Raw genomic sequence first — 15,473 nt, forward strand, 5'->3', positions numbered from 1 at the left:
ATTCTTTTTCAAACGACATTCAAAAAGCAAGAAAGATACCCATGCCAGGACAAGATGAGGGCATCAGAAGCGGACAATTATCCCAAGGTGCCAAACCTGACCTGTTTGATTATTTATAATGTTTTCCTGATATCTTGGGCTTTTGAGCATGAAACAATTATTCTTCTGTTGTGGGCACAGTCCAACGCAAGTTTTAGAAATCAATACAATTGATGGGTCTCTTGTCAGTTATCTATGTCCAATATTTCTGGTTTACTTTGGTGGGTTTCTCCTCTCCAAGGCTCTGATTGGATGGACTTTAGAAAATTTATTTTAGAAGAAAGCAGTTATAGTTATGTCTGGGTCACTGTTGATATTACTAAGATGGGACCCCTCACTGAGCCAATCAATCATACTTGCTATGACCCTGATCAGAAATAAGAATTTTCCTTTAAAGCTACTCAAGCTCCATCAGAAGAATGAGCTAAATTTCACTGAAAAAAATATAACTTACCAATTATTAGGAAGGCCTATCTATCAGTTATGGGAAGGATTTATATGGCTAACACCAGACTGTGGTCACTTAAGGGCCTCCCATGTTGGGAACAATTAAATCATACTACAGATTGTCAGCCTAATAATGACTAGAAAATTAGGCAGGGTGCCTTAAGAAAATGCCAATATATCATTTCCTTTAAAGATAGCAATTGGTATGACACAAATTGGATCAGGTGACTAGGAATATATCGAGTAGGACCTAACGGAACTCAGTGGTTTTGCAGGACCAATCTGTGGCTCTGACTTCCACCAGGATGGACAGGAAGGGGTATTCCAGAATTCCTTTAAGTCAAGGTTACGTGTGTGCCAATTTAGATGTGACTATGGCAAATTTGCTTTCAATACGAGCCTGATGGACCAAGAGATCTGTATTACAACCATTTAGCAGCTATTTTTGTGACTTCACTAGGATCAGAATATGTAATTGCCTACATGGAAGCCTTAAGAGAATTCACCGTAAAGTCCTTACATGACAGTAATCAGGCCCTTAGCCTACTGAATTCTGAGGATGCTATGATGAGAAAACTGATATTACGAAACTGCATGGCTCTCAATATTCTCGGCACCTGTTATGATTCAAACTGAATGCTGCATTTTCGCACAGAAAAATCAGCGTTTGTCTGTGCATATAACATTTAATGACCCAGGTGAAAAATCATATTTCTGCCTTAAGTGATCCTCTTCCTAGTCTTGGTGATCTTTTAGGGAGCTAATTTAGTTCTCTAAGCTCAAGGCATAAATTCCTGTGTAAGACTTTATTTATGTTACTAGCTATATTACTTTGCCCTGCTTCATTCTGTACTCCAAGGCCAAATTTGCCTGTTACTTCAGGTATTTCTTGACTTCCTACTTTTGCATTTCAGTCCCCTATAATGAAAAGGGCATCTTTTTCAGGTGTTAGGTCTAGAAGGTCTTGTAGACAGGGCAAAAGCTAATAGAGTTTTTCCAAGAGAACGCACTGGTCAGAGCAAACGCCCTCTTCCAACAACACAAAAGAAGACTCTGAAAGACATGGACATCACCAGATGGTTAATAGCAAAATCAGATTGATGATACTCTTTGTAGCCAAAGATGGAGAAGCTCTATACCGTCAGCAAAAACAAGACCAGGGACTGACTGTGGTTCAGATCACAGCCTCCTTATTGCCAAATTCAGACTTAAATTGAAGAAAGTAGAGAAAACCACTAGCCCATTCAGGTACGACCTAAATCAAATCCTTTACAATTATACAGTGGAAGTGAGATTCAATGGATTAGGTCTGATAGACAGAGTGCCTGAAGAACTATGGATGGAAGTTCGTGACATTGTACAGAAGGCAGGGATCAAGACCGTCCCCAGGGAAAAGAAAGGCAAAATGATTGTCTGAGGAGGCTTTACAAATAGCTATGAAAAGCAGAGAAGCGAAAGGCAAAAGAAAAAAGGAAAGACAGACCCATTTGAATGCAGAGTTCCAAAGAATAGCAAGGAGAGATAAGAAAGCCTTCTTCAGCGATCAATGCAAAGAAATAGAGGAAAACAATAGAATGAGAAAGACCAGAGATCTCTTCAATAAAATTAGAGATAATGAGGGAACATTTCATGCAAATATAGGCATAATAAAGGACAGAAATGGTATGGACCTCACAGAAGCAGAAGATATTAAGAAGAGGTGGCAAGAATACACAGAAGAACTATACAGAAAAGATCTTCACGACCCAGATAATTATGATGGTATGATTACTCACCTAGAGTCAGACATCCTGGAATGTGAAATCAAGTGGGCCTCACTACAAACAAAGCTAGTGGAGGTGATGGAATTCCAGTTGAGCTATTTCAAATCCTGAAAGATGATGCTGTTAAAGTGTCAATATGCCAGCAAACTTAGAAAACTCAGCAGTGGCCACAGGACTGTAAAAGGTCAGTTTTCATTCCAATCCCAAAGAAAGGCAATGCTAATGAATGCTCAAACTACTGCATAATTGCACTCATCTCACACACTGGTAAAGTAATGCTCAAAATTCCCCAAGCCAGGCTTCAAAAGTACATGAACCATGAACTTCCTGATGTTCAAGCTGGTTTTAGAAAAGGCAGAGGAACCAGAGATCCAATTGCCAACATCTGCCGGATCATCGAAAAAGCAAGAGAGTTCCAGAAATACATTTACTTCTGTCTTATTGACTATGCCAAAGCCTTTGACTGTGTGGATCACAACAAACTGTGGAAAATTCTTCAAGAGATGGGAATACCAGACCACCTGTCTTGCCTCTTGAGAAATCTGTATGCAGATCAGGAAGCAACAATTAGAACTGGACATGGAAAAATAGACTGGTTCCAAACAGGGAAAGGAGTCTGTCAAGGGTGTATATTGTTACCTGCTTATTTAACTTATATGTAGACTACATCATGAGAAATGCTTGGCTGGATGAAGCACAAGTTGGAATCAAGATTGCTGGGAGAAACATCAATAACTTCAGATATGCAGATGACTCCACCCTTATGGCAGAAAGTGAAGAAGAACTAAAGAGCCTCTTGATGAAAGTGAAAGAGAACAGTGAAAAAGTTGGCTTAAAGCTCAACATTCAGAAAACAAAGATCATGGCATTTGGTCCCATCACTTCATGGGAAATAGATGAGGAAACAGTGGAAACAGTGACAGACTTTATTTTTTGGGGGTGGGGAGAGGGCTCCAAAATCACTGCAGATGGTGACTGTAGCCATGAAATTAAAAGACACTTGCTCCTTGGAAGGAAAGTTATGACCAATCTAGACAGCATATTAAAAAGCAGAGACATTACTTTGCCAACAAAGGTCCGTCTAGTCAAGGCTATGGTTTTTCCAGTGGTCATGTATGGATGTGAGAGTTGCACTATAAAGGAAGCTGAGTGCCAAAGAATTGATGCTTTTGAACTGTGGTGTTGGAGAAGACTCTTGAGAGTCCCTTGGACTGCAGGGAGATCCAACCAGTCCATCCTAAAGAAGACCAGTCATGAATATTTATTGGAGGGACTGATGTTGAAGCTGAAGCTCCAATACTTTGGCCACCTGATGCGAAGAACTGACTCATTTGAAAAGACCTTGATGCTGGGAAAGATTGAAGGTGGGAGGATAAGGGGATGACAGAAGATGAGATGGTTGGATGGCATCACTGACTCAATGGACATAAGTTTGAGTAAACTCTGGGAGTTGGTGATAGACAGGGTGTTGGAGTCCAGCTCCAGCAGCCAGAGAATCAGCCTGAAGGGATGAGTGGTGTCAGCAGAGAATGATGTAGCCTCTGACTCAAGGTGCGGGACTACATGTTTATTTCAAGCTTCAGGTTTTCTTTTATACTTTGACAAAAGCATTAGGTCAGAGGTTTGACATTTTCAGTTCCCCCCAACCCAGATTTTTTGTCTCCAGAAATCACTGTTGCCCTTCAAACAGAGTTCCTGCTTCAGTGATTCTCTCAGAATCAGCTTTAGTGTCTGTTATCTACTTCCTCTTATGCGTCCTATACTTAACTTGTGATTACATTGTAACTCATGCCACATTCCTCAGTTTCTTTCTTATCTTTCTAAATCCTGTTTGCCCCTAGTATCTTAAGATTAGTATATCCTAAAAAGGCTTCTATCTATTAATATCTCTAAAATTCCTAATCTCTATAAGCTTTAGTAAAATATGCTAATACTACAACAGTCCTTAAATTTTTAGCTTCTAACTATTCTTAATTATTCTTAAATCCTAAATTCAGCAAACTTCTTTTGCCATAAACATTCCCCTCACAAACAGGTCTCGGAAAACAATCCTTCACATGGCCTCAAGCTGCGGCCTACATGCTCATTCTGGAATATTCTTTGTAAAGATCCTTGAACAAATGTCAGTGGTTAACTTTATGGAATATTCTCTGGGCACAACTGCAGAAGGTTTTGTGCCTTTTCATGCTCCTCTCAAGAACAATAAGCACCTTAACATTCTTTCCAGCCAATTCAACTGAAGGAAGGAAAAAACAAGTCAGAATCACAAGAGCTAACTCCTTCATCCCGGGACCGTGCCTGCAGGACGAGGAGAGGGTGTTGGGGCCATGCCTCCATTTTGTCAGTAATGCCTAACGTGGCTCCCGACAGGGAGGCCTGGCGTGGTGCAGTCCATGGAGTTGCAAAGAGTTGGACATGACTGAGCAACTGAACTGAACTGAACTGTTATTACTTACATCCTGTCCATGTTATAAGATTGCTGTCTCTTGCAGTACTCAATGTGTCATCAGGCCTCTGACAATATGAATGATGGTTAATTGAGGCCATTATGGCAACTAATGGCAATTTTGAGGCAATTGATTACTCATTTAACTATATGGAATAATTGTAATAGTGCAAGTGCCGATGTGGAAGAAACAAGGGAAATCATTTCCTGGATCATAAGAGACTAGTAACACAGATGATCCAGAGGATTTTAGGTAACCAATAAGGTCTAATCCAAAAACAGCACACCAAGTGGCCTAACAATGAATCTTCTTGTGATCTGGGAACGAGACTTCCTAGTGCTATGGGACAAATGGATCATCAAATTCCTCCCAAATGTTGGTCTAATTTATAACCAACAGGGAGCACTGTAAACAAACAAACAAAGAACTGCTTCCATTTCTACAAGGATCAAGCCATTAGCTACTACAGTCGCCCACTGGCAGTGCACTCTGACCGGAGTTCAAGGCAGAAAAGAACAGGAAGCATTACTGTGCTTTGGATACTGGCCCTAGATAGTTAAGATGCATATCTAAGGAATAATTCCAAGGAACCCAGATTCTTGTATGTTCCCATACCTAGAAAAGCACTAAAATCATTAACTCGAGATATGATTTTTTCTGATTATCAGTAATCTTTTGATGTGCACCTACATTTTTTTTTCCAGAAAAAAAATCTCATGTATATACTGGCTCCACCCCAGTCTCTTTGGAGCAGTTCCTCAGAGCTATCTGAAACATTGCCTCCCAGGCTAGAGTCCTTTGTAAGACCCCTAACTCATAACTTTGACGTTGTGCATTTTTCTTCAGTTGACAGAAGGATGTGTGGTGGGCATGGTAAGAAAATCACAAAGCTCACTGTTCTTACCAATATTTAGCTGTTTTTCTTGAACAAACACTTCTCGGAAGAGTGCAATCCTTTAATTTCCAGAGTTCTAGTAAGTTTATTTTGAGAGTTTTTGTTGTGTTTTCACTGCTTTTATGGAGAAACAGATTTTGGGGTCGGGTGGGATTGTTACTAAACCATTTGGAATGCAACCCGCTCCAGTATTCTTGCCTGGAAAATTCCATGGACAGAGGAGCCTGGCGGGCTACAGTCCATGGGGTTGCAAAGAGTCGGATATGGCTGAGCAACTGAGCACACACACACACACTCCCTGAAATGAATCACTGATACACAAGATAACTTGGATAAATCTCAAGAGAATTATGCTGAGTGAAAAAAAATGACCTCAAAAGTTTACATATCATATGATTTCATTTATGTACCATTCTTTAAGTTAAAAAATTAGACAGATGGATTACGGACTCTGTGTGGAAAAGGTCAGAGAAATGAGGAGAGAAAAAGTTGTGGTTATAAAAACGTAGTACAAGGGATACTTGAAATAAAACAGTTTTGTATCTTAATTGAGGACTTCCCTGGTGGCTCAGACGGTAAAGTGTCTGTCTACAATGCAGGAGACCTGGGTTCGATCCCTGGGTCGGGAAGATCCCCTGGAGAAGGAAATGGCAATCCCCTCCAGTATAGTCTAATTTCATGAATTAAATACACACTTGCATGCATATAAAAGTAGTTTTAGCTGAAAACTGGGTTCACCTCTTGGTAGGTGCCAAGTCAAAAGACATAACCAAGCACACACAGATCAGGAGGAGTGAAACCAAGCAGGAACCTGCGGGGCTCCTGGGCATAAAGCTTTTCTCTGTCCTTTTTTCTTGCTTGTAGGAAATAGATTTCAGACCCCATAACCTTCCCTGAGTTCCAAAGGGCAGATTCAAATAGTTGCTAATCAGAGAAGAGAGGGGATGTAGAGACCAGAAAGGAGCAGTCCAGAAACAACAGCGAAGCTCTGGGACAGGGTCCTCTGCCTCAAGGGATATGCACAGCAATATCTTTGAGCTCTTCTGCAGAACTAAAGCCGCCGATAAATGAAGATGTTGACTACTTGACGAAGCATTCTTCATTCCAGAGAGAAGGTTACAGTTTGAGAACCTTGAGAACCACAGAAGCTCATCAGGAGACCACCTGAGGCCCGATTAATGGACTGCAGGCCCTGCACATACTCTGACCCTTATATCAGCAACCTCCCCCTCACCTGGAACCATTGCTATAAAACTCTCCACTAAATCCTCCTGGACTGGGATACACAATCTTGAGAGCATGTGTCCCCTTTGCCGGCAAAGCAGTAAAGATGTTCTACTTCACCCAAAACTCTGTCTCTGAGATTTGATTCAGCACCAGTGCACAGAGGTCAAGCTTTTGGCATCAGAAGGAAGAATTTATTACTTGCAGCAAGTAAGGAGAACACTGGGACTACTTCCCAAAGCAGTGTCTCCCTGAAAAGAAGGTTGGGGGATTTTTAAGCTAACGGTATATGCATATTCATGAAGGGGCTTGGGCAGTCAACAGAGTAGAGTGTTTACTTGATTGAAGTTTAGTTGAGGGTCGGAAAAGACCAACATCACCACCCTTAGGTCCCAGTTATCTGGGGGTTGAGTGTTTCAGGCTGATTTTTACCATTGAAATAGAACTGGGACTGTTCACCACAGATACATTATTTTAGCTCTTGTTACTTCTTTTGCCTAATAACAGTTATTTGCTTCTGCATTCTTTCTTCCCCTTAAGATCATTAATTATTGAGACCTGTTCAAAGTCAAGCCAGGTTTGGATCACAAGATGGCTTAAGCCAAAAACAACCTCTAATCTGCAAATGAGACCACCCTTATGGCAGAAAGTGAAGAGAAACTAAAAAGCCTCTTGATGAAAGTGAAAGAGGAGAGTGAAAAAGTTGGTTTAAAGCTCAACGTTCAGAAAACGAAGATCATGGCATCCGGTCCCATCACTTCATGGGAAATAGATGGGGAAACAGTGGAAACAATGTCAGACTTTATTTTTTGGGGCTCCAAAATCACTGCAGATGGTGACTGCAGCCATGAAATTAAAAGACGCTTACTCCTTGGAAGAAAAGTTATGACCAACCCAGATAACATATTAAAAAGCAAAGACATTACTTTGCCAACAAAGGTCCATCTAATCAAGGCTATGGTTTTTCCAGTAGGCATGTATGGATGTGAGAGTTGGACTGTGAAGAAGGCTGAGTGCCGAAGAATTGATGCTTTTGAACTGTGGTGTTGGAGAAGACTCTTGAGAGTCCCTTGGACTACAAGGAGATCCAACCAGTCTATTCTGAAGGAGATCAGCCCTGGGATTTCTTTGGAAGGAATGATGCTAAAGCTGAAGCTCCAGTGGTTTGGCCACCTCATGCGAAGAGTTGACTCATTGGAAAAGCCCCTGATGCTGGGAGGGATTGGGGGCAGGAGGAGAAGGGGACAACAGAGGATGAGATGGCTGGATGGCATCACTGATTCGATGGACATGAGTCTGAGTGAACTCCGGGAGTTGGTGATGGACAGGGAGGCCTGGCGTGCTGCGATTCACGGGGTCACAGAGTTGGACACGACTGAGCAACTGAACTGAACTGAACTGAATCTGTCAAGAAAGCCATGTCTGATTCTCTTTCTCCAGGGAACTCCCGCCCTTAGGCTAAACGTGGTAATATATGAACGTCAATGATTTGTATCAGTGTCATTTTCTTGGTTGTGAAACAGTGCGCCTCAGATTGGGGCTTGAACCCATGCACTGAGATTTGAAGCCAACCAATACCTTAATTGGGAATGAACCCATGGTCTTTTAATTAGAATCACTCACCTAGTGGACTTCCCAGTGATAAAGAACCCACCTGGCAATGCAGGAGACATAAGAGATGCAGGTTCTATCCTGGGTCAGGAAGATCCCCTGAAGTAGGAAATGGCAACCCGCTCCAGTATTCTTGCCTGGAGAATCCCATGGACAGAGGAGCCTGGCGGGCTACAGTCCACGGGGTCACAAAGAGTCGGACACGACTGAGCAACTTAGCACACATGCACCTAGTGCCTACTTACTGAGGCTCAGGTTCTTTGTGTCTCAGCAGAGAATGCATTCAACAGGAGGTAAAGTGACGGGCAAGTAGTAGGTTTATTAAGATAAGATATTTGTGAGACCGAGAGATGCAAACAAGCAGGCAAGAGAGCTCTCCCCCAAGAATTAAGTGGGCTACAACTGTATAATCAAAGGAAAATGGGAGAGGAGGGAAAGGCTTTTCTTTGAGTAGAAATCAGGCTTACTAGCCCCTCCTTCATATCAGGTGGGAGAGTGTCTGACCCTATGAGGTCAAACTAGGATTACCACGGTGCTTATTCAAATCAGTAGAACAGTAGTAACTCTTTTCTTTGACCTAACGGCCTGGGGCATATCTCATGCTTTTATTTATGGCTTCATAGTTAAGCAAGTATATGAGGACTATACATACTTAGAGGGATTTAGAGAAGTTACATATTTAGAGGAATTCTTGTTTTAGAGATATTAGTATGAGTTCATCAAAAAGACGCTAACAGTTAGCTCAGTTTTATTTTTTTTTATTTTAAAAATTTTAAATTTTTTTCTTAGTTTTTTATTTTTTAAATTTTAAAATCTTTAATTCTTACATGCGTTCCCAAACATGAACCCCCCTCCCACCTCCCTAGCTCAGTTTTACCTTAAAAAAAAAGGCTATGGATTAGTGAATTCCCTAGCAGTCCAGTTCAGTTTAGCACAGTTCAGTCGCTCAGTTGTGTCCGACTCTTTGCGACCCCATGAATCGCAGCACACCAGGCCTCCCTGTCCATCACCAGCTCCTGGAGTTCACTCAGACTCACGTCCATTGAGTCAGTGATGCCATCCAGCCATCCCATCCTCTGTCGTCCCCTTCTCCTCCTGCCCCCAATCCCTCCCAGCATCAGAGTCTTTTCCAATGAGTCAACTCTTCTCATGAGGTGGCCAAAGTACTGGAGTTTCAGCTTTAGCATCATTCCTTCCAAAGAAATCCCAGGGCTGATCTCCTTCAGAATGGACTGGTTGGATCTCCTTATAGTCCGAGGGACTCTCAAGAGTCTTCTCCAACACCACAGTTCAAAAGCATCAATTCTTCGGCACTCAGCCTTCTTCACAGTCCAACTCCATACATGACCACTGGAAAAACCATAGCCTTGACTAGACGGACCTTAGTTGGCAAAGTAATGTCTCTGCTTTTGAAAATGCTATCTAGGTTGGTCATAACTTTTCTTCCAAGGAGTAAGTGTCTTTTAATTTCATGGCTGCAGTCACCATCTGCAGTGATTTTGGAGCCCCAAAAATAAAGTCTGACACTGTTTCCACTGTTTCCCCATCTATTTCCCATGAAGTGATGGGACCAGATGCCATGATCTTCGTTTTCTGAATGTTGAGCTTTAAGCCAACTTTTTCACTCTCCTCTTTCACTTTCATCAAGAGGCTTTTAGTTCCTCTCCACTTTCTGCCATAAGGGTGGTATCACCTGCATATCTGAGCTTATTGATATTTCTCCTGGCAATCTTGACTCCAGCTTGTGTTTCTTCCAGTCCAGAGTTTCTCATGATGTACTCTGCATAGAAGTTAAATAAGCAGGGTGACAATATACAGCCTTGACATATTCCTTTTCCTATTTCGAACCAGTCTTTTGGTCCATGCCCAGTTCTAACTGTTGCTTCCTGACCTGCATACAGATTTCTCAAGAGGCAGGACAGGTGGTCTGTTATTCCCATCTCTTGAAGAATTTTCCACAGTTTATTGTGATCCACACAGTCAAAGGTTTTGGCATAGTCAACAAAGCAGAAATAGAGGTTTTTCTGGAACTCTCTTGCTTTTTCAATGATCCAGCGGATGTTGGCAATTGGATCTCTGGTTCCTCTGCCTTTTCGAAAACAAGCTTGAACATCTGGAAGTTCACGGTTCACATATTGCTGAAGCCTGGCTTGGAGAATTTTGAGCATTACTTTACTAGCATGTGAGATGAGTGCAATTGTGTGGTAGTTTGAGCATTCTTTGGCATTGCCTTTCTTTGGGATTGGAATGAAAACTGACTTTTCCAGTCCTGTGGCCACTGCTGAGTTTTCCAAATTTGCTGGCATATTGAGTGCAGCACTTTCACAGCATCATCTTTCAGGATTTGAAATAGCGCAACTGGAATTCCATCACCTCCACTAGCTTTGTTCACAGTGATGTTTTCTAAGGCCAACTTGACTTCACATTCCAGGATGTCTGGCTCTAGGTGAGTGATCACACCATTGTGATTATCCGAGTCATGAAGATCTTTTTTGTACAGTTCTTCCGTGTATTCTTGCCACCTCTTCTTAATATCTTCTGCTTGTTAGGTCCATACCATTTCTGTCCTTTATTGAGCCCATCTTTGCATGAAATGTTCCCTTGGCATCTCTAATTTCTTGAAGAGATCTCTAGTCTTTCCCATTCTGTTGTTTTCCTCTATCTCTTTGCATTGATCGCTGAAGAAGGCTTTCTTATCTCTTCTTGCTATTCTTTGGAACTCTGCATTCAGATGCTTATATCTTTCCTTTTCTCCTTTGCTTTTAGCCTCTCTTCTTTTCACAGCTGTTTGTAAGGCCTTCCCAGACAGCCATTTTGCTTTTTGTATTTCTTTTCCATGGGGATGGTCTTGATCCCTGTCTCCTGTACAATGTCACGAACCTCATACCATAGTTTATCAGGCACTCTATCTATCAGATCTAGGCCCTTAAATCTCTTTCTCACTTCCACTGTATAATCATAAGGGATTTGATTTAGGTCATACCTGAATGGTCTAGCAGTTTTCCCTACTTTCTTCAATTTAAGTCTGAATTTGGTAATAAGGAGTTCATGATCTGAGCCACAGTCAGCTCCTGGTCTTGTTTTTGTTGACTGTATAGAGCTTCTCCATCTTTGGCTGCAAAGAATATAGTCAATCTGATTTCGGTGTTGACCATCTGGTGATGTCCATGTGAATTCCATGTTTTCATTGCCAAGGGGATGCGTTTGACCGCTGGTTAGAGAACTAAGATTCCACTGGCCACAAGGTAAAGAAAAAAGGAAAAGGAAATGCAGTATTGTTGACTATAGTCACTATAATGTACGTTAGATTCCCCAGAATTTATTCACCTTCTAGTTGCAACTTTGTACCCTTTAAGAACATCTAATTCCCCCATTTTCCATCCACTGGTTGCCACCATTCTATTCTATACCAGTTTGCCTTTTTTAGATTCAACATTTAAGTGATAAGTGATACCATACTACATATGATAGGTTCTGTCTGGCTTATCTTACTTAGCATAATGCCCTCAGGTTCCATCCATGTTGTCACAAATAGCATGATTTCCTTCCCTCTCACGGCCGAATAATATTCCATTGTATAGATATGTATCAATCACATCTTCTTTACCCATTTTTTCACTGAAGGACACTTGGGTTGTTTCCATATGTTGGCTATTGTGAATAATGCTATAATAATAAACACAGAATTGTACACACACTTTCAATATCCTATTTTCATTTCCTTTGTATATATACCAAAAAAGTGGAATTGCTGGATCATATGGTAGCTCTATTTTAATTTTCTTTTTTGAGGACCCTCCATACTGTTTCCCATAGTCCAGAACCGATTTATATTCCCACCAACAGGGTACAAGGGCTCTCTTTTCCCCACGTCCTTGCCAACACTTGTTGTATCTTCTCTTCTTGAAAATGGCCATTCTGACAGATGTGAAGTGATATCTTATTGTGGTTCTGATTTGCACTTCCCTGGTATTTAGCATCTTTTCTTGTATCTGTTGGCCATTTATTTGCATGTCTTCTTTAGAAAAATATTGAGTCAGGTCCTCTGCTCAATTTCAAATCAGATGTGATTTGTTATTGAGTCGTACAAGTTCTCGATGTATTTCATGTATTAACCCTTTATCCAGTATACGGCTTGCAAACATTTTCTCCCACTCTGTAGACTGTCTTTTCATGTTGTTGTTTCTTTTGCTGTATAATTTGATTTTTTTTTTCTTTTGCGCTTTTGGTTTCATTGTCAAGACCAATGTCAAGGAAATTGTTCCCAATGCTTTATTCTCGGAGTTTTACGGTATCAGGTCTTATGGTTAACTCTTTAACCCATTTAAAGTTAATTTTTGTGAGTGTTGTATGCACATTTCCTGATTTCAAACAAGTGAAAGGGCAAGGCGTTCAGTTCTATGTGACTCTTTGTGACCCCATGAACTGTAGCCTGCCAGGCTCCTCTGCCCATGGAATTCTCCAGAATACTGGAGTGGGTAGCTGTTCCCTTCTCCAGAGATCTTCCCAACCCAGGGATTGAACCCAGATCTCCCGCATTGCAGGTGGGTTCATTACCATCTCAGCCAACGGGGAAGCCCGATTTCACACAATACTGGAGTAGGTTGTCATTTCCTTCTCCAGGGGATCTTTCTGACCCAAGGATTGAACCTGCATCTCCTGTGTCTCCTGCATTGGCGGGCAGATTCTTTACCACTGAGCCACCTGAGAACCCCTATGTAATAGAAACCAATAGGAACTTACATGGTGGTGTAAGTCAATTATACCTCAAAAACAAACTCATAGAAAAAGAGATCAGATTTGTGGTTAACAGAGGCAGGGAGTAGGGGATGGGGAAATTGGATGAAGGCAGTTCAAAAGTATAAATTTCCAGTTATAAGGTAAATAAGTATTAAGGAGGTCATGTGTGTGTGTATGCTCAGTCGCTTCAATCGTATCCAATGCTTTGCGACCCAGCTGGACTGTAGCCCGCCAGGCTCTTCTGTCCATGGAATTTTCCAGGCAAGAATACTGGAGTGGGTTGCCACTTCCTACTCCAGGGGAGCTTCCCAACCTAGGGAATGAACCTGCATATCTTGCATCTCCTATATTGGCAGGTGGCTTCTTTACTGCTGAGCCACTTGAGAAATCAAACAGCACCAGTGACATTCTAACTGCCAAGTCAGATTACTGCGATGCGACATGGTTGACCGTACCCTGACAGTGACACGGAGATGTGTTACTGAGTTGATCACTGCTGGCGGGAGACTGGGGCTGAGTCTAGCAGGGCGCCCTCTGAGGATCCACACAGAATGCATTTCCGAATTGTCCCTTTCTTAAAGTTGGGCTACTGAGGCATGTATCTACCGATATCCATCCTTCGCTGCAGGAGGACTACCCTGAAGGCATTAACTTCCCTTGAACTTTTGTGCTCTGGTTGCAGGAGCACTGTTCGGAGAATGAGCCTTCAGAGAAAGCCCTAAGGCAGAAAAACAGCGTGTCCTATTACCACTGCCTGAGAGTGCACAGCCTGGTTACAGCAGGTCGGAAGTGCCCAAGGGACACCGCATCATCCCCTGGTGTCTATGAATCCTCCCTGACTCCTGTATTCTCAAACTCAGTTCATTCTCTTTTTTCTCTCTTTTGTAATAGTGGGAATGTTGTACAGATGAGTAAGAGGACTACACTGGTAAGCTCCCAGAGGAGGAAGGGATTGGAAGAGCTTAGGCATTTAGGCATAGAAACCTAACTCTGGAGGCTTAAGTTATTTCTAGGAATACTCGAACTGAGATAGGACTCAAGGGCAAGGATGTGACAAGCGTTCGTATGTGTGTGTGTGTTAAAGGCATTCAAGGATGCATTTGTTTGTGAAACAAATTATTTTTGTCATTATTCAGCATTCGGTTCGGTTCAGTCGTTCAGTTGTGTCCAACTGTTTGTGACCCCATGAACTGCAGCACGCCAGGCCTCCCTGTCCATCATCAACTCCCAGAGTCCACCCAAACCCAAGTTCATTGAGTCGGTGATGCCATCCAACCATCTTATCCTCTGTTGTCCCCTTCTCTCCCACCTTCAATTGTTCCCAGCATCAGGGTCTTTTCCAATGAGTCAGCTCTTCATATGAGGTGGCCAAAGTACTGGAGTTTCAGCTTCACAATCAGTCCTTTCAATGAATATCCAGGACTGACCTCCTTTAGGATAGACTGGTTGGATCTCCTTGTAGTCCAAGGGACTCTCAAGAGTCTTCTCCAACACCACAGTTCAAAAGCATCAATTCTTCGGCACTCAGCTTTCTTCACAATCCAACTCTCACATCCATACATGACCACTGGAAAAACCATAGCCTTGATTAGATGGACCTTTGCTGGCAAAGTAATGTCTCTGCTTTTGAATATGCTATCTGGGTTGGATATAACTTGTCTTCCAAGGCGCAAGTATCTTTTCATTTCATGGGTGCAGTCACCATCTGCAGTGATTTTGGAGCCCCCCAAAATAAAGTCTGACACTGTTTCCACTGTTTCCCCATCTATTTCCCATGAAGTGATGGGACCAGATGCCATGATCTTCGTTTTCTGAATGTTGAGCTTTAAGCCAACTTTTTCACTCTCCTCTTTCACTTTCATCAAGAGGCTCTTTAGTTCCTCTTCACTTTCTGCCATAAGGATGGTGTCATCTGCATATCTGAGGTTATTGATATTTCTCCCAGCAATCTTAATTCCAGTTTGTGCTTCCTCCAGCCCAGCGTTTCTCCTGATGTACTCTGCATATAAGTTAAATAAGAAGGGTGACAATATACAGCCTTGACGCACTCCTTTTCCTATTTGGAACCAGTCTGTTGGTCCATGTCCAGTTCTAACTGTTGCTTCCTGACCTGCATATAGGTTTCTCAAGAGGCAGGTCAGGTGGTCTGGTATTCCCATCTCTTGAAGAATTTTCCACAGTTTATTGTGATCCACACAGTCAACGGTGTTGGCATAGTGAATAAAGCAGAAATAGATGTTTTTCTGGAAATCTCTTGCTTTTTTGATGATTCAGCAGATGTTGGCAATTGGATCTCTGGTTCCTCTG

Source organism: Ovis aries, chromosome 10, assembly GCF_016772045.2.
Source record: "Ovis aries strain OAR_USU_Benz2616 breed Rambouillet chromosome 10, ARS-UI_Ramb_v3.0, whole genome shotgun sequence".
NCBI classification, from domain to species: domain Eukaryota; kingdom Metazoa; phylum Chordata; class Mammalia; order Artiodactyla; family Bovidae; genus Ovis; species Ovis aries.